Source organism: Panthera leo, chromosome A1 (genome assembly GCF_018350215.1).
Source record: "Panthera leo isolate Ple1 chromosome A1, P.leo_Ple1_pat1.1, whole genome shotgun sequence".
Classification (NCBI taxonomy): Eukaryota; Metazoa; Chordata; class Mammalia; order Carnivora; family Felidae; genus Panthera; species Panthera leo.
Window position 1 is genome coordinate 13,542,470 of NC_056679.1, and position 18,871 is coordinate 13,561,340.

The 18,871-nt window shown below is 39.1% G+C and overlaps 1 long non-coding RNA gene across 1 annotated transcript in view; it reads left to right on the top strand.

The window, feature by feature from the left end:
• The first annotated feature begins 3,988 nt into the window (after positions 1–3,988).
• Positions 3,989–18,871, top strand: part of LOC122227543 — a 43,416-nt gene continuing 28,533 nt past the window's right edge. Inside the window, exons 1-2 of the long non-coding RNA XR_006206123.1 lie at positions 3,989–4,152; positions 15,235–15,403. This is a non-coding gene — a long non-coding RNA (uncharacterized LOC122227543). The remainder of the gene's footprint in view (positions 4,153–15,234; positions 15,404–18,871) is intronic.

The following is an 18,871-nucleotide window of genomic DNA, read 5'->3' on the forward strand; positions in this document are numbered from 1 at the left end:
CCCAGAAAACAATTTAAGGTTCCATCTTTGCTCATTTTTACCAAATGTTCCCAAAGTTTTCAAGAATTTGACAAACTTTAGGTTTGATGTATGAGGCGGTTGCCTCTTGCTCTGAGCACAAAGCTAATGCAGTTAAAGTCTCAAGTTCAATTAAGTCCCTCAAGGCTAATAACTCTTACTCCTTTCGAGGACTGCTAACTGCACATTACACACTGGTGAACACTGGGACCACCATTTATTAAAGCCACTCTCTAGCCTCCTGTGAACAGTATGTGTGGTCCAGGGTTCAAATAGAGACTGGGAATTAACTACCTATTTGCGTGAGGCCCAAAGAAGAGGCGACTCCCCTTACAGGGATAATAAGAGAAGCCTAAGTAGCCACTGCAACAGAAAAGAGGGACTTTTAAAAGAGAGAAAAACATGTGTCCTTGCAGTCTCGCTAGGACCTATGGCCCGTGCTATATTTCAATGGCCTTGGACTTAGGGGTGGCACTAAAATGTGCCGTGGGTATAGTGTATGGCAGGCTTGGTCTGTGCCCTGCACTGAAGAACTACGACAGGGAACGTGATACCGGGGTATGTCGTGGGGCCCCCAACCTGTAGGAGCTCAGAGGCCAGAAGAGGAGGAAGACTTGGCAGAGAGATCCCTGTATGCTGGAGGCACACACAGCCATGAGCCCTGTAAAGACAGCATTCCGTGTCCTGGGAGGGGCCTGCAGCCGGTCTCAGTACGGACACGGCAGTTCCGTGACAGTGACAAAAGTAGCAGCAGCAGCAATGCTCTGGCGAGCACAGGGATTGACAGCCTTGGAATGGCAAGACGCTGTCATGGAGAGAGGTGACTGGGTCATCTGGGACAGGCTTCAGCTAAGGAGCATGTGACGCCGATTCAAATCATCTCTGGAATGTCAGCCAGCTAAAAGACTGCTGAATCTGCAAGTACCCACCTGATGGACTCCCCATCTCTGCTCCCCATGTCCCCCCATTGTCGTCTCCAAATCCCACACTCCAGCTTTGCCTCAGAATTTGAAGCCAGTTGAAGAGAAATACATACATAGAAACATACATACAGACGTCATGCGATGCAATCAACACGCCGATCCCTGCTTGCTGTCAACATGATCGCAGATGTTGGCCTTGACCGTCGAAGTGTTAAAAGGATATCACGTAACTGGTTAGAATAGTGAGGCCTGTGAGCATCTCTGAATAGAAAATTTCAACTTTCATCTTGACACACTACAGAGTTAATTACACACTAATAAAAGTCAACAACTGTTCTACCATTACAGCTACTGAAATCCAAATGGCATGGTTTGTTTGTGAATTATTGGGTTAAAGATATTCCTTTTCTTACATGTAGCACAGCAAAGAGCTTGTTTACTTGGTAGGCTCCTTGTTCGTCAGGGAGAAGCGCTTGGGCTGAGCGGAGTCTCTTGGTTACAAGTACGTCATTCACCACACTTAAACCAGGAAATACAGGGCTCTCAGGAAGCGTATTCGGTAATAAAGCACTGAGAGCCAACATTAGCCAATAATCGGTATTACTCTTCATCCTGAAATGATGCAATCATTTTTACAAGGTAGTCAAGTGGTGGAGATCGGCCGGGTGGACATATTAGGTCTGTTTCCTAGCTCGGTGGCTGGCTCGGTTATTTCAAACAGCCAGGTTTGAATGATTTGCAGTGTTTCAGCTTCTCTCTTTCAAAATCTCAGATACAGCCATCAGTGGTAGGGTTTATAAGTTCATACGGAGGCAATTGTACTGTACTATAAACTCTTTCATACTAGGGACAATGCTTTATTTGGCTTCATATCTAGTGAGCACAACGCTTAGTATTCAATTAATGTTTGCTAAAATATTAACGGTGAGAAAACTAAACAAGCCTTATTAGCCACTAGCTGATTGGACAGACTTTCTTGTTGCCCACTAGCACTGTGTAGTGGAGAGAGGTGAAAGAGTAACCCAGAGTCACTTACAGACTCACATGGGAAAGCCGGGCGCGGCATTCTAGCCCATGGAGACCATTAGCCTGCCCGCACAGGACGATCTCACTAACACACACTCTCCTCCTACCAACACAAAGGGAAAAACAGCTTTCTTAGATTCTCACCATTCTAAGGCCTACTTATTTCTGATTACTTGTTTTTTTCTTTTAATTTTTTTTTTTTATGTTTATTTCTGAGACAGAGAGAGACAGAGCATGAGCGGGGGAGGGGCAGAGAGAGAGGGAGACACAGAATCAGAAGCAGGCTCCAGGCTCTGAGCTGTCAGCACAGAGCCCCACGTGGGGCTCGAACTCACAGACCGCGAGATCATGACCTGAGCCGAAGTCGGTCGCTCAACCAACGGAGCCACCCAGGCGCCCCTGATTACTTGTTTTTTGGCAGGCACTGCATAAATACCAAAGAAACAGTGCTGAAACTGAAGTGGTTTTTCATTTCCATTCCTAGAAAATTCATAGGAACTATTATGTCTTGTGGATGAGTACAGCTGGAATTCTCTCTATCCTGGAGAGCACACAGCAAAGATACTGAATGAAACACTCTTCCCAGAGAACCATAGAATCCTACTTCTGTCCTTTGGTGATTTACAACCAAACACTTGGGTGACTCTTTAAAGAAAAAACACCCATGCTTCACATTAAGAAACTGTTAATAGCAGGTAGGGTTGCACAGGCTGTGAAGTGAAAAGAACTGAGTTTGAGATCTGTCACTTACTAGCTGTGTGACATTAGGCAAATCACTTCACCTCTCTGGGCCTCAGTTGTTATAACTATTCCCATCTCTCAGCCTACATATAGGACCCAGATGAAACTAGGTACATTCTAAGAGCTCTGTAAACTATAACACAAATTATAATGCTATTCATTACTGTTTTCTAGATGCTTCTTTCTGTTAATCTAGAAGGTAGAGATCTAAACGGCAGGAAAATGCCCAGTTTAAAGGCAGTAAATCTGAAAGATAATACTGCAAACTGGAGTGAATGCCACTGCAATAGAGTGAGTGAAAATCAAATCCTCGATTTAGCCAGGTGTCCAGAGATAACAACGCGCACCAGGAAGGTAAAAATGTCTTTTTGCACAAGTCTGTTTAGAAAACTAAAGGATCCAGCTCTCAGTTCTGGTGTCTCTGATGTCCAAGTGATTTCTCACACCCAGAAATGATAACAATGGACGTTTGTGCACTGGCTATCACACATACTTTTTTCCCTTAAGTTTCAACACTATTATGTCTTACATAGGCAAGTTCAGCTTTTTACACAGGTCTACAAGTCTAATGTAAAACTTTGCAGATGTGCTTGCATGAAAAATACTACTGTTGGTGGAAACAAAAAAAAAGGCTGGCATGTCCAAGGAGTGAGACCCTCCACAACAACAAGCTTTCAGTGAATTTACGCTTTCCTATAAACCTAGGCACCTCCTTGTAAAATAAGCATTTTTTGTGGCATTTTTAATGGCCCAGTTCCTCTAGTCATTAAGAAACAAATTTTTTATGGATTTTAGTACTGTTCTATTCAGAAAAATTGTATATTTTATGGGGGAACGTATACACAGCTGCCATATATTTCTCAGGTTTCTAGTTAACAACCTTTGCCTTGCACAGTTGGACTGCTGGTGTAAGTTTGTTGGGGAACCCTTCATTTTCTTATCTTGCTTAACTTCTATCCCTCTCTTTCCCTCCTGACAATGGTCACAGCTCTCCTGACACTGAAGCACGGAAAACAGATGGCGTCCCATCTCTCTTCTCAGGGCTTTGTCGAATTGCATCCGCAGAACTACACTGGGGGAGAAATGTGGGTGCCAAACACATTTTGCTCCTCTAAGATGGGATAACTTCCCTTTCTGCACTGTGATCAAAAGGAAGCTGCACCCACGGAGGGTCCAGTGAGGTGCGCCTCTGGATACTGTGCACGGTTCCTTCCTCTGAGCAGTCTGTCTCCATGGAGACAGACATGCAACAGAAGAATCAAGACGGGGCCAGGTGGGGACCAGGAGCAGCAGGGGAGATGCCAAGAGTCAACAGATGGGGAAAAAAAACCCAAGAAACACTAAATGAGAAACCCAATTGTTTGAGTGGGAGAATTTACCTTCTAGCTGATTTTTACAATATTTCCTCATCTCAAAACAAGAAAACAAACAAGACTGTCCTTAGGTGAGTAAAACTAAAGCTTTAGCTGTTCACTTCATTGCATATAATTTCTTCAGAGTATTCTGCATATTCTGTAATCATTTCAATGTTTAACACGGTAGATCTGCTTGATTTTCACGAAGCCACATTAGTGAGGAAGTAGATGATCAGGAAAACTATTGCATTTACTTGGCACATGATTGTATTTCCACTTAAAGCCCTCATCAAGTTGCACACATGATAGGATCTATTAAATTCTTGGTCTTCTCTTGCATCTCATTAATTTCAGAGAGTGATATCTGATGATCACAGTTCAGAAATTGTCAGAAGCGTCTTTCTCCTTTTGTTGCTTGTTGCCAAGCGAGAACAATCGTGTAATGACACCACACGTTTCAACATGCCTTTTCCTAATGAGTCTTAGGGGGAAATTCAACTTACCAGAATAAAGAAACAGTCTGCTACTTCCCACAACATCAAAACCATAGGAATATGGCTTTGTGTGCATAATACCACATGACTATAATGTCTGCAATGGGGCGGTTATATTCTACATAGAATATGAGATACCACTGCTAATAAATACTCATATTATTTGCACATGGCAATATAAAGTCTTCAATAACACATAATTTGTTACCATTTCTAAGAACCAAGGGATAAAAGGGAACTGTAAAAGATCAAAACATCAGGTCTCAGCTTTGCCTCTGAACAATTCATTACATGCCACATGACACAACAGCAAATGTGTTTAATGGTACAACTTTTAAAAAACAGGAATATGTTCATTTTGTTCCATCACCGCTCAGGATTGTTTTCAAAATAAAACAGTGAATAATAATCAATGCAGGAAAAATAAGGTAGTAAATGAGGTGTATTTATCTAAAACCCTCTGTCCTCAGAGACCAAGAGTGACTTACCACTTGGGGCTTGAAGTGCATGTGTGACAGCCAATGTCAGGTTAGCCAAAAACGAAATGAGAACAATGGTCTCAACCACATTCTCAAGGTGATGCTTTTTAAAGAGATGCCTTTGAGTTTTTGTCAGTGACACAACTTTTTATGACATTGCGATGTTGTTCTGTGACATTGTGAAGATATCCTTGGATATAGCACAAACCTGTGATATTTCAAAAGGCTTAATAATTCATGTACTTAGGAAGTACTCTAACAACCAAGACATGAAAATAATCTAATTTTTTGTGGTCAGTGTTATAGTTTAGTTTAATTCATGATAATCACATTCCGTCCTCCTGTATGATTTGAGTCAAGTGAAAAGATCTGCATGCCCCAAATATAACTCCTTTGTCCACATGAAGTCCTATTAGAGTCAATTGTAGATTCTGACATTATTTCCAAAAGAACCCTATTCAACTTAAAATTCTATCACCAATAATTAATTAAATTATAGTAGTAAAAAACAAAAACAAATGGTTAGCTGGTTGAAGATCCTTCAGGAAATATGACCAGAACAAATAATATAGTTAAAGAGATATGGAGATTGAGATTAAGGGAGAGAGAAACAGTTTGACATTTACTGAATACATGCCACGTCCAATGCATTATCATTTTTAGTCCTGAAAATGAATTGTTATAACTCCCATATTACATAGTAGATCATGCAGTCAGTGAGGAGCACAGCCTGAAATCTGGCTCCACTGATGAGAGAATAAGGGTGGTAGGTGGGTGTGGAGAAAGGTCTCGAGAAGGTCCAGGGCAAGAGGAGGTCCTGGGACAGCCAGGACAGTAGTAGGCTAGATGTCAGAGGAAAAAGCTCCAAAGGCAAGTTACATTGAAGGGATGCAGATGGACCTAACAGAATCCCAGAATTGGCTCTCTTTTATTTCACGATCACGTTTCAAACTTTTGAAGAACAGGGGCACCTGGGTGGCTCAGTCGGTTATGCATTCGGCTCTTGATATCGTCTCAGATCATGATCTCTCGATTCATGAGATGGAGCCCCACGTCAGCCTCTGTGCTGACAGTGGGGAGCCTGCTTGGAATTCTCTCTCTCCCTCTCTCTCTCTCTCTTTGCCCCTTTCCTGTTCATGCATACACACTCTCTCCCTCTCAAAATACATTTAAAAAAAAACCATATAAAAAACTTTCGAAGAACAGAGGGGAGAGTGATTCACATAGATGAAACCACAAGTGTGCTTCAATCTTCAGGTGCTTCAAATGCAGTAGCAAAATGTTGGGGAGGGAGGATTTATAAAAACCAAGTGGGGTAGTGCTTGTGAGTGCGATGAGTGTGTATATAAGTGTGAGGTGTGAGGCTGTGCATGCATGCACGTGGGAGTGTAGTATGCATGTGAAGGAGTATGGTATGTCTGTATGTGTGTGGTAAAGCCCACTTCACACATCATTTTTTGCATTCCTCAAATTGTTGCAAAGGAATAGTATTTACCAATTAAAAAGAATGGTGTACTGATACGTGCTATACAGAAGAGATGGATCTTGAAAACATACTAAGTGAAAGAAAAGTCACAAAAGACCACATAAGGTATGGTCCCATTTATATGAAATGCCTAGAAGAGGCAAATCTTTAGAGACATAACGCATATTATTGTCTGCCAAGGGCTGGGAAAGGGGTAATGGGTACTGACTGCTAATGTGTATAGGATTTTCATGGGGAGTGATAAAACGTTCTCAAATTATATTTTGGTGATGGTTACACAACTCTGTGAATATACTAAACACCATCGAATTGTATATTTTAAATGAGCAGATTTTACGCATGTGAATTATATCTTAATAAAGATGAAAAAAATTAATTTGGGATCCAAATGCCTGGATACAAGTTTCCAAGAGAAGATGCAAAGAGATAAACATACGTCACTTAAAAATATGTCATCTTTTGGCAGCAAGGACTATAAGAGTACATTGATCTTAATTTGAAAGAAACTGGTAATCCTTACATAGAAAATAATTCATAAATTATGTGAGAGAGCCAGGTGTTCATGGACCCCCTTTGTAAAAGCTGTGTAGGTAGAATGAAAATGAACTCAGGTTATGACACCACTCAAACGTCTCCCCTAGGGCTTTGCATTGCATATTTAGTACATGTAAAGATTACATCATAATAAAGATGATTATAAAGTAGAGGGAAAGTGTGGTTGAGGATTCCATCTAAGTTTCCTTAAAGCAGCAATTCCGGGTTACTGTCAAAATATTTATAAAGATATAGTACTTTAGGCAAAATATAGATTTCCTAGTAAGATATTTTTTTATGTACAGGGAATTTCATTTGTTTGTTTTGTTTTGTTTTAAATAGACTTTCTTTGGGACACCTGGATGGTTCAGTAGGTCAAGCGTCTGACTCTGGATTTTGGCTCAGGTCATGATCTCACAGTTCATGAGTTCAAGACCACATCAGGCTCTCTCCCTCTCTCTCTGCCCCTCCCCCACTCTCTCTCTCTCTCTAAATAACTTTAAACCTAAACTTTAAAAATTAAACAAATACAATAAAATTCGACTTTATTTTTTAGGCACTTTCAGGTTCACAGCAAAATTAAGCAGAAGGTGTAGAGATTTCCATACACCCCTTACCCCCCCATATGCACAGCCTCCCCCACTATTAACATCCCACACCACAATGGTATACTTGCTGCATTCGATGAACACATCACTTCTACCCAAAGACCATAGTTAAAATTTGAGTTCGCACTCTGCTGAATATTCTATGGGTTTGGAGAAATGTAAATGGCATGTATCCACTACTGTAGTATCATACAGGATAGTTTCATTGCCCTAAAAATCCTCTGTGCTCTGCATACTCCTCCCTCCCTCACCACAAACCCAAGCAACCACTGCTCCCTTTACTATCTTCACAGTTTTGCCTTTCTCAGAATGTCATATAATTGGAATCGTAACACATAGCCTTTTCACATTGGCTTCTTTCACTTATTAATATCCCTTTAAGCTTCCTCCATGTCTTTTCGGAGCTTGATAGTACATTTCTCTTTAGCACTGAATAATATTCCATTATCTAGGTGTACCACATTTTGGTTATCCATTCACCTTGCTTCCAAGTTCTGGCAGCTATGAATAAAGTTGGTATAAACATTTCTGTGCAAGTTTTTGTGTGGACATTAAGTTTTCAGTTCATCTGAGTAATTACCAAAGAGAGTGATTGTCAGATTGTACACTAAGAGTGTGCTTAATTTTCGAAGAAACTGCGACAATTGTTTTAATTACAAAGACTGTAAGATTCAGACAGAAAAATAAGGTTACCTAAAGAGGGAACATCAATTTTAAATCAGATTGTCAGATGACAAGGTCTCAAACTGTAGAAAGTTTTAAGAGAAGGAAGTTGTAACTTTAGACTTTTCTATAGGACTGTTGTTGGTCATTTATGAAACTAGAAGACAAATATTCTCAGAGATGCAAGGGCTCTGAAAATCTGTTACCCAGATAACCTTCTTGCAAAACCTACTTGAAATGGGGTCACCTGGGTGGCTCAGTCATTTAAGTGCCCACCTCTTGATTTTGGCTCAGGTCATGATTTCACAGTTTGTGAGATCGAGCCTCAAGTTGGTCTCTGAGCTGATAGCATGGAGCCTGCTTGGGAGTCTCTCTCTCCCTCTCTCTCTCTGTCCCTTCCCCCTCTCTCAAAAGTAAATAAACTTAAAAATGTTTTTTCTTAAATCTACTTGAACTCTAAGTTGGATAAAGCAAATTAAGAATTCAAGCATGGAGAAATTATTGTGTAAGAAGATGGTGATAAACACAGTTTTCCCTGCTCTCCTTAATTAGAACATAATCCTGCACTATAGGTTCTCTAGGACTCTGTACCTTCTGGATGACACTTGTCACAGATGCTAGTGTATACATGTTGCTGTAACTGCTTGATCTATGTCTGTCACCCCCACGACACTGTGAGGTCCTTGCAAACAGGCGGTGTGTGATATTGCTCACCTTTGCAGGTATCCCTGCCAACAGCATGATGCCCAGCATCGGAACAGGCTCTTACTTCTTTGTGAAGAAAATGAACCTGGTGTCTCTTCTGTTACACTTACCATATCCACACTCAAATGTAATATTTGTGACCTGTGTCTCCTTTGTTAATGCCTCAAGTACCAGGACTAAGATGCATTATCTCTGCACCTCAGGAGTTCCTGAACAGTTTCCAGACTAAATAGTCACTCAATTAATATTTGCTAAATTATTGGACGCAATTCCCTGCCACACCCTCTTCCCCACCTCACACCCCCGCCACACTATCCAACCAAAAGCTATGTGCTTTTTCACACTTCCATGCCTTTATCTGTGTTGTTTTAGCCTCTGATTCTTTGGCCCACCTTCTCTATTTCATGAACCACCAGACCTCCCAGGTAGCTCCAGCCCTGTCCCCTCTGTCAACACTCAGGCAGAACTTGCTCCTTCCACAGCAAACGGACTATGTTGTACTAAAATTGTTTGTTCATGTGTTTTCTTGCACATGAAATGGTGGGCTTCTGAGGACTAAGATTTTTACTTTCCCAACTTTAGCTACCATGTTACCTAACTCATAATAAGTGCTCATTAATATTTGTGTTTTTTTTAAATAACCTGCTGAAGGAGCCACATGGGTATGTAAGTTGTTGTTTATCTATTCAGAAGGGTTTTGTTGGGCCAAATTGAAAGTAGCAAAATAAAAATGGAAACTATGCATCGAGGGAGGGTATGCAAATGATGAACAAGCATTTCCAAATATACCTGAGCTTGGTTTCATTACGGAGGAAGATTTTGTACTCCCTGTGTGTCAGAGAACAGAACTTTCCAGGTCTAGTAAATGCAGCTAAGCTCAAGCTTTAGGTCCATTGCACTGAAATTATTTTCTGTCTTTTGGTTATCATCACGAAGTTTTACTGCTCATCACTAAAGATGAAGAGAGGAAAATTATTCATTGTCTCAAATGTTCTAATTAATAGCTAAATCAAGAAATGTCCCTTATCAAAATTTCCTTCGGTCTATTGTGCTAGACTAATTTTCTCTGTCATATGAAAGTGTCATAATTTTTGGTACTTAATGGACTCAAAGTTTTAATGGGAAGATTTAGTTAATCTTTTAAAATCTGGCTTTTGTTAATATATACTTCCTTAGCTATAGACACTATGGTTAGATTTGCTTGGTCTATAATTGGTCTCTCTCTTTTGAACTTATTTTTGCTGAGGTTTTTTATTTTCTGATCTTGAAAGAATAAGGTAATCTAACTCCACCTACCTATTGATGAGGGTTTTCATGTACAGTCGTCTTTTAAGTAACACTCCTACTGAGAAACTGTTTGCACACAAGGAGAACCAAAATGTAAGACTTGCCTGAGACAGCACAAGCAATTTTGGATAGACAGAGACCCAAATAAAATGAACATAACCTGAGAGATCCATGGGTCAAAATATGCTAAAAAGAATTCAAACTGCTATTATAAATTCATCTGGAAAATATTCTATAAAAGTCAGTACTTTGAATCTCACATAAAGGCATCCTACTGAAACAGGAAATGCTAGGGTATTACAACAATGGCTACTCTATTCTTTATAACATAAATATGAAGGTCCTAGAAAGCAGTCTTCAAATTCTATCTTTTACAATATCAAATCCATTTTATAAAATTTGGAAAGTTCTAGAAGCAGCCTGACATTGGAGCAAGGATTGCTCAGGATACCGTTTCTTTTACATAGGAAGAAGTGAAATATGTTGGTTCTTGTCTACAAACGCAAGAAACAGAAACTTGAAAATTAAAGTTGTGATATTAATGAATCTCACCCAATTATTATCACAATTATTACTGATCTTTAATTACTCTTATCACTTCTGATTTGACCTTTGCAAAGTGAGGGTACTAGAATAGGAGTCATGGGTTTCAATGCTTCTATGTGCCCATGGGTAAAACCTTCTATCTTTTTGGATTTCAGTTTCTCTATAAAATTAAGAGGTTGAATAAAATTATTCCAACCTTGGTTTTGTGACTAAACTTAGCTATAGAAAAAAAGAGATTTAATCATGATCTGGAAATAAGATAAAAATTCAACAAAAGTTAAGAGAGGATATTTGACTTAAAAGACAAAGAAAACACATTCAATTGATAGTTTGCCGTGTCACCATCTATAGATAAGATTGGTGTCAAAGACATGAAAAGAAAAAATGGAAAAACTTTAAGCCAAGAAAGGCAAATAAATTGCTGATGGTAGAGGCTGTCTAGAGCAGGATGTAGAAGGTTTTAAGGCCAAGTCTGAGTTCAGTGGGAAAGAATGTTGTGATTTATTAGCACTATCTACCTTGGGTTCAGAAGAGAAGAGTAGTAGTGTATGCAAGATATTTGCCACATAAAACAATATTCTAACCATGTGTAGTAGATTCCTATTATTTGTGTCAAAGACTTAGAACAGCGTCTATTCTCAACACAACAGTATATCATTTGTCACAGGATATACAATAAAATACAACTTTTTAAAATGGTCGTTTATTTTTGAGAGAGAGAGAGCACGAGTGGGGTAGGAACAGAGAGACAGGGGGCAGAGGATCCAAAACAGGCTCCACACTGACAGCAGCGAGCCCAATACGGGGCTCAATTCATGAACCATGAGATCATGACCTGAGCTAAAGTCAGACACTCAACCAAAGGAGCCACACAGGAGCCCCAGTAAAATGTAACTTTAAAATGGAAGTAAATTCCTTCAGGTTCTTAATTATTGTATAAGTACAAGATTAAAGCAGAAAAGCTGGTTGCAGCTACGTTCATCTTTTATGCAGTAGTGGTAGAAGCTCTAGAAATTTATTGAGCACACAACTGCCCAGAATAAGTAGTCCGTTTTCAGCCTCTCTTACAGATAGATGGGGCTACTTGACTAAGTGCTGACCAATGAGATATCAGAAGAAATGATGTGAGCAACTTGCAGGCTGTGCTCTTTCCCCTTCCTGCGGGTTCCAAAGCCCACTGGGTGAGGGCAAGCCACCAGGGAATGATGATGAGGTTAACACCTGGAGTCACTATATCCGCCATATACTGCTTACACATGGAAAGTTGCTGTCTTGTTTAATCCACTATAATTTCAGGTCTCTGTTACAGCAACCAAACCCGTACCTCACCTAATAAAATACTTACTTTGGGGTATGGGAATGTGCACAAGAAACACATGCCTTTTTGTGGAAAATGTGACTTAGAAGAAAGGCATTTCCATCGTGTGGATATTCCCAAGAAGTCACAGGAGGTGAAACTAGTGATGCAGCTTTAGGAGGCAAAGGAAGCGGTGCAGCTGCTGGGCAGACCTTTCGTAAAACTTTATTTCTTATGTCGGGGTTACACAGGTCAAAGCCAGGAAACCATCTGTTTATAAATAAAGTTTTATTGGAACATAGCCATGTTTATTTGCATGTTGTCTAGGCTGCCTTCTGAGCTACAATGCAAAGTTGAGTAGGACTGATGGAGATTGTTTGGGCCACAAAGTCTAAAATATTTACTATCTGGACCTTTACAGAGAAAGCATATTGGTGCCTGACTTAAAAGATAGAAGCCTTGGGGCACCTGGGTGGCTCAGTCAGTTAAGCGTCCAACTTCGGTTCGGGTCATGATCTCCTGGTTCGTGGGCTCCATGACAGGCTTTGTGCTGACAGCACAGAGCCTGCTTTAGATTCTCTGTCTCCATCTCCCTCTGCCACCCCAAACTTCATGCACGCGCTCTTGCTCTCTCTCAAAAATAAATAAAAACATTAAAAAAAGAGAGAAGCTTTTCACCCACAGGAACGCTATCTAAACTGATTTCAGATATCACTTTTCTTATTTCCACATGGCAGTGTGTCACATCTGAGTATTAATATCCCTCATTCTACTTTCAATTCAGCTAAATTCTCTTTTTTCTATCAAAGAACTATTTAAAACTTTTTAATTTCTCCTCACTTCTCTCCCTAGTAGTAACTTTACTTGACTGCCGTTTAACCATTTTTCACAAAAAGGTACTATCTCTTCCCAAGAATTAGTGCATTACAGAGATGAGCTGGGACAACCAGGGCAGTGAGGCACAACTCCTGGCTGTTAGTGCTGCTCAGTGACTGATTTCCACACATGGTCTCACATCTAATGAAGTCCAAATTCACTCCTGATTTCAAAGGTCCCTTAGAAACAAGTGCATTTCTACCACTGTCAAAGAAAGTATACCTAAAATGTTTAAAGAAAACAAGACTTCACGTTAACTCCAAGAATGTTGTGGGTCTATTCTAGCAGAAGTTTTAGGAGATAAGCCAGTCTGAGTCTTCAAAAGTGAATTTGACTTGAAAGGAATTTTAAATGGAAGGCAAAAGTGAGACTAATTAAGAATAGCTTACATTTATTGCAATAGCAGTCAAATAATCAAAGGGAAAAGCAAATGGTTGTGTTTCTAAATGCAAATGAAAAAACACACCTATCAGAAGTGGGCATCCAACTAATAGTGAAAAGTTCATAATTTTGACTCTAAATTACTGGACTCTTGAATTCATTCTTTCAATATCCGTTTGAAAAGAACAATTAAGAATCTTAAGGTGATGAAGTGTCTGCAAAAATAGCTAATGATCAACATTAAGAAAACGCAGGGAAACTCAGTTGATATATGTGAATACATCTACACACTAAAAAAAGTTGTGCCTATATCTTTTAATGTATTTAAAAATTAAATTTATTTTATATAACCATCGTCTATAGCATGCTTTACCTATGAGACTTCAGAATCTAATTAAAAACAAAATATTCATGTTCAGAAAATCCAACATTGTTGGAAACAGGAAATGTTTTGAAATTCCATATAGTTATGCATATATTTAGAACATGTACTAATTTTATTACACTTATTATTCTCTAGAGCTGTGCTATCTAATATGGTAGCTACTAATCACATGTGGTTTCAAGTGCTACTGAGCACATGACATGGGGATGGCCCAAATTTAGATAGCATGAAATACACACTGAATATTGAAGACTTAGTACAATGAAAAAGAATGTAAAATATCTCCATTTTTTACATTCCAATTACACATTGAAATGATAATAGTTTAGAAACATTGGATTAAATAAAACACACAATTAAAATTAACGTATCCTTTTTTTAGCTTTTTAAATGTAACTACTAGAAGATTTTAACTGATGTGTGCGGCTTGCATTGTATCTCTGTTAGACAGCTCAAATCTTGGGTATCTCAGAGTACTTTCTTGTTCAAAGACAGTTATCAGCTTTAGGGTTCTGAGAAACCTATCACCACAACCCTGGGAATCAATAAATGCAAATTGTGTGCTGGATATTTCAATGAGATTAAAAAGTCATTCTGTCTACATCCAATGCATCTAGAAACTTTTAGAGAATCTAATAAGAAATACAGAAATCAAATGTCCAAATCCTTGTCTTTTCCATCTGAATTTCATTGATTCCAATGAGATTTTGTAAGTGTGCAGAGCAAGATATAGTGTTAGTTATAAGTTGGGAGGGAAAGAGATGGCCCCAAATAGCACAATTAACAAAAGGATGGTGCCCATATGGGATCCAATAACCATCCTTGGGATAAAATTTGACCGAAAATAATCCCTTAGCCAAAAACTTAGCCCCATTACATTATTTCCTTGGATGAAAACTTTTTCTAGGGTTTTACCTTCACAATCAGCCTAAGGTATTAGCTTGGTATAGAAACAGATGAAAAAAAGACTTCAGGAGAAAAACACCCACAGTTTTCTAGGGTCCTTCATTGATATGCTTTCCACAAATAAGACAATATTGCTTAGAATATGAATTCTAAAACATCGTATTACAAAATGCTTATTTTACCGTAACAGTTCTAAAATGCTGACTTGATTTCCTGGCCATCTAATTTTACCTTAATGAGCTATTTTATTCAATGAATCACTGTTCTTGTAAATTCTTCTGCTCAACAGAACAGAGGGTGACAGCTGACGGCATGTGCCGCTGACAGCCCCGGGCTGCCTCTAGCCCTGTTGCTTTGAATGATTCACTCAGGATAGAGATATTTGACCCTGCAGAAAGGCAGTCCTTTGGATTTCCTCCTAAGGCCCACTTGAAAGTTATCTCCCACTGCTCTTTCGATGTCAAGCCTTGCCAAGAATAAAAGTGCTGTGTCACTCACTCCACTGGTTCTTTGTCCCTAAACAGATGAAAAGTCCTTGTTTTCACTTCTAAGATGTCAGAGAATGAAAAGAGAGAAAAGTAATTTCAGTGCCCAGAAGTAGAAATGCCTGTGTGATCGTTTCCAAACAATACCAGTTGCTTTTGAGGTCAACAGGAGAATGTGAAGGCTGATTCTGCTGTTTCTAACTCACAGGTAAAGAAATACTTCATTTGTCAAAAAAATCCACATTTTATTATTATTTTTTAATTTAAGAAGAGACCAAAGGGTGTGTCAAATGTGCAGAGCATGGTTTTATTCATTAATAGAGGTCATGATCATGGGAATAACAACGCTACCTCCTACCTCCAACTTAACCAACCTGTAGCAGGGTCTCTCAGCTATGCCTACCATACAATTGCTTGGGGCTTTTGATATTGGGACGGACAGAGGTGAGCAGTGAGTGATGTGCATGCTAGCTTTTAGTACCTGAGCTGAAGAAAGTGAGAGGAGTTTGTGCAGGGGCCTTGGAAAAGACAAAAAGAGAAGAGAGAGAGAAGACAAGACGGTATCTAACCCCAGCCAGCCTCTGAGACTAGGTCTAACCTTCCTAAGAAAGGGGAGGGGATGAAACATTAAAAAAAAAAAATTAAAAAAGAAAGACATCTATATTGGGTTGCCTAGGGTGGCTCAGTTGGTTAAGCATCCAACTTCGGCTCAGGTCATGATCTCATGGTTTGTGAGTTTGAGCCCCATGCTGGGTTCCGTGCTCACAGCTCAGAGCCTGGATCCTGCTTCAGATTCTGTGTCTCCCTCTCTCTCTGCCTCTCGCCTGCTCGTGCTGTCTCTCTCTGTCTCAAAAATAAATAAACATTAAAAAAAAAATTTTTAAAAAGGAAGGGGATGTCATTTGGATGAGGAAACTTCCAAGGCTCTGGATATAAGATTGAGAGTGTGAATGATAGAAAGTGGCTCCACCAGTGTCCAGAGGCATTACCAGGCTAAGATACAAGCCAGGGGTAACCTGGTGTGGCAGTCAGTGGTGGGTCCTTCACCAATGGTGGCTGAGGGAGTGAGCATAGGTGTGAGAAGCACCACATTTACCAATTTTCTCTGTTTGTGTCATTCTTGTGCCATCAATTTCTTCTTCATTTTCCTGCCACCACAGTCTTCGCCACCATAAGATCAACACAATACCTTTTTTTTTTAAAGCTTTTCATCAAAATAGTTTTGGAGAATGTGACAGATGGGAATCACTGTTTCTGTCACAACTTCTGTGCTGCAGTGGTGAGCTGTAGGATGACAATGGGCACACCAGCAAAAAGAGTGTTGTGCTCCCCACTCCAGCACAGCGAAGTTCTCACAGGTGCCCCTACAGCTATTACAGCCAGGCGCCTCCAGCGGGCAGATGTCTGGGGTGGGCAGAGAGGCAAAAGATCAGAAGTCTTGATCAAGGGCACAAGTGAGACAAAGTTTAGGAAACTCTGAAGAGGGGCTGAGGTCAGCCAACATACTCACGAGGCCTCCTCGTTCATGCACAAAGCCTGGAGAGGCCTACATGCATTCAGATCTCATGCAGCTTTGCTACAGGAGAATGAAGCAGGAGCCAGAGTATGAAGTCAGAATCCCCAATCCAGAAGTGATGCTGTTACTACATATTGGGAACGAGGAGAGAGAATAAAGCTGCTCCCATATTTTAGATTGGAATTTTTCATTTGAATATATATTTAAATATTAGTCTAATATTACTCAGTAGATGTATTTATTCATGAAGGTAATAGTAATTTTTTTTGAAAATTGAATTATATTTTAAATTCTCTAGGAAAGATCATATTGAAAGGAATCTGTAATAACACCCCTCATTAAAACATCACCCACTAAATGCATCTGTTTTGTATAATTGGATTTTTACCTCCAATTTTCTTGAAATGAAATATAATTTACACTAAATTCATCATATTTTATCAGACATTTAATATGTGCCATGCTTTGAGCTAGGTCCTAGGGGCTCAGAGATGAATAAAACATAGTCCTTGTCCTTAAAGAGGTCATGGATTGTCAGAGAAGATAGTTATGATAACACATGAGAAAAAGGCATTAAAAAAGAAGCAATTAATTCGGGACGGTGGGAAGAAAGTTGGGAAAGCTTTATGACTTTGAAGCTGAATATTAAAGGATGATTAAGAATATGCCAGATAATTAAGAAAAAAATGGATATTCCAAACATAAAAAGAATATGTACCTGGTTACAGCATTAGTTACAATAGCTAAAATGTGGAAGCCACCAAAGTGCCCATCAATAGATGAATGGATAAAGAAGATGTGCTGTATACATACAATGGAATATTATTCCGCCATAAAAAAAAAGAATGAAATCTTGCCATTTGCAACAACATGGATAGAGCTAGAGCGTATTATGCTAAGTGAAATAATTCAGTCAAAGAAAGACAAATACCATATGATCTCACTCATATGTGGAATTTAAGGGAAAACAATGAACAAAGGGGAAAAAAGAGATAGACAAACCAAGAAACAGACTCTTAACTATAGAGAACAAACTGATGATTACCAGAAGGGAGGGGTTGGGGGGATGGGCTAAATAGGTGATGGGGATTAAAGAGCACACTTAAAACGATGAGCTCTGAGTAATGTATAGAATTGTTGAATCACACTATTGTGCACCTGACACTAAAACAACACTGTATGTTAACTGTGCTGGAATTAAAATTAAAAAATTAGATTATAAGAAAAAAAAGTGAAAAGGCAAAAAAAAAAAAAAATGTACCTGATAGAAACTGGATAAAGGATACATACGATCTATGTCATTTAGGCAAATACCTGTGAATCTATATTTCAAAATTTAAAATATGTTAATATGATAATTGTCATATGTATTAATATACATGCTATTTAGGAAAAATGGAAAGTTATCTTGGGTGAGGGATTAGGGTGGGAGGATGCTGGACAGGAAGTCAGGAATCAGCTTGTACTACAAAAAATAAAGCTGGCAACAAGCGGAAGAGTATTGAAACAGTGGAAATAGAAGACAAAAAAATTGAAGAGGTATTTTTGAGGTATAGCAAAAGTCTTCCATGATTCTGATAAAGAGAGAAGAGATAAAGAGCATTTTAAGATTGGAGTAGAAATTCATTCCATTAATCATTATAGAATAATCAAAGAAGGTTTTATAGTGAAAGACAATGAGTTCAATTTGGAACTATTGAAATTGAGTCTCAGTACCCAAGTCTGACATGGCACTGGAATTCAAGAACAAGGTCTTATAATGTGCACTTTCTATGTTGTTTGAGAATATTCAATTCTGCTATAGGAGACAAAAAAAAAAAACAAATATGATGGACTGAACTCATAATAAATGTTGAGCATAGTATAAATTTTAACAGGCAAAATTCATAAGATACATTGTTTGTTATGTGCACATAATATTTGAGTAAGTAGTTTGCAAGATATAGGTGGAATTCATGGGATATATTAAATTTAGACAGTAAGTTAGTAACCTGTAAGACATGTCAACAATCAAACAACGGAATACATAAAAAGCAAGAGTAAGGCCAAATCAAACCACCTCTGAGATGACCACTATGTCACCCTCAAATTCAATCATCCATTGGTGACATCTAAGATGGCCTCATGCGGGTCCCATGTGTACTCTACCCAAAATACGCA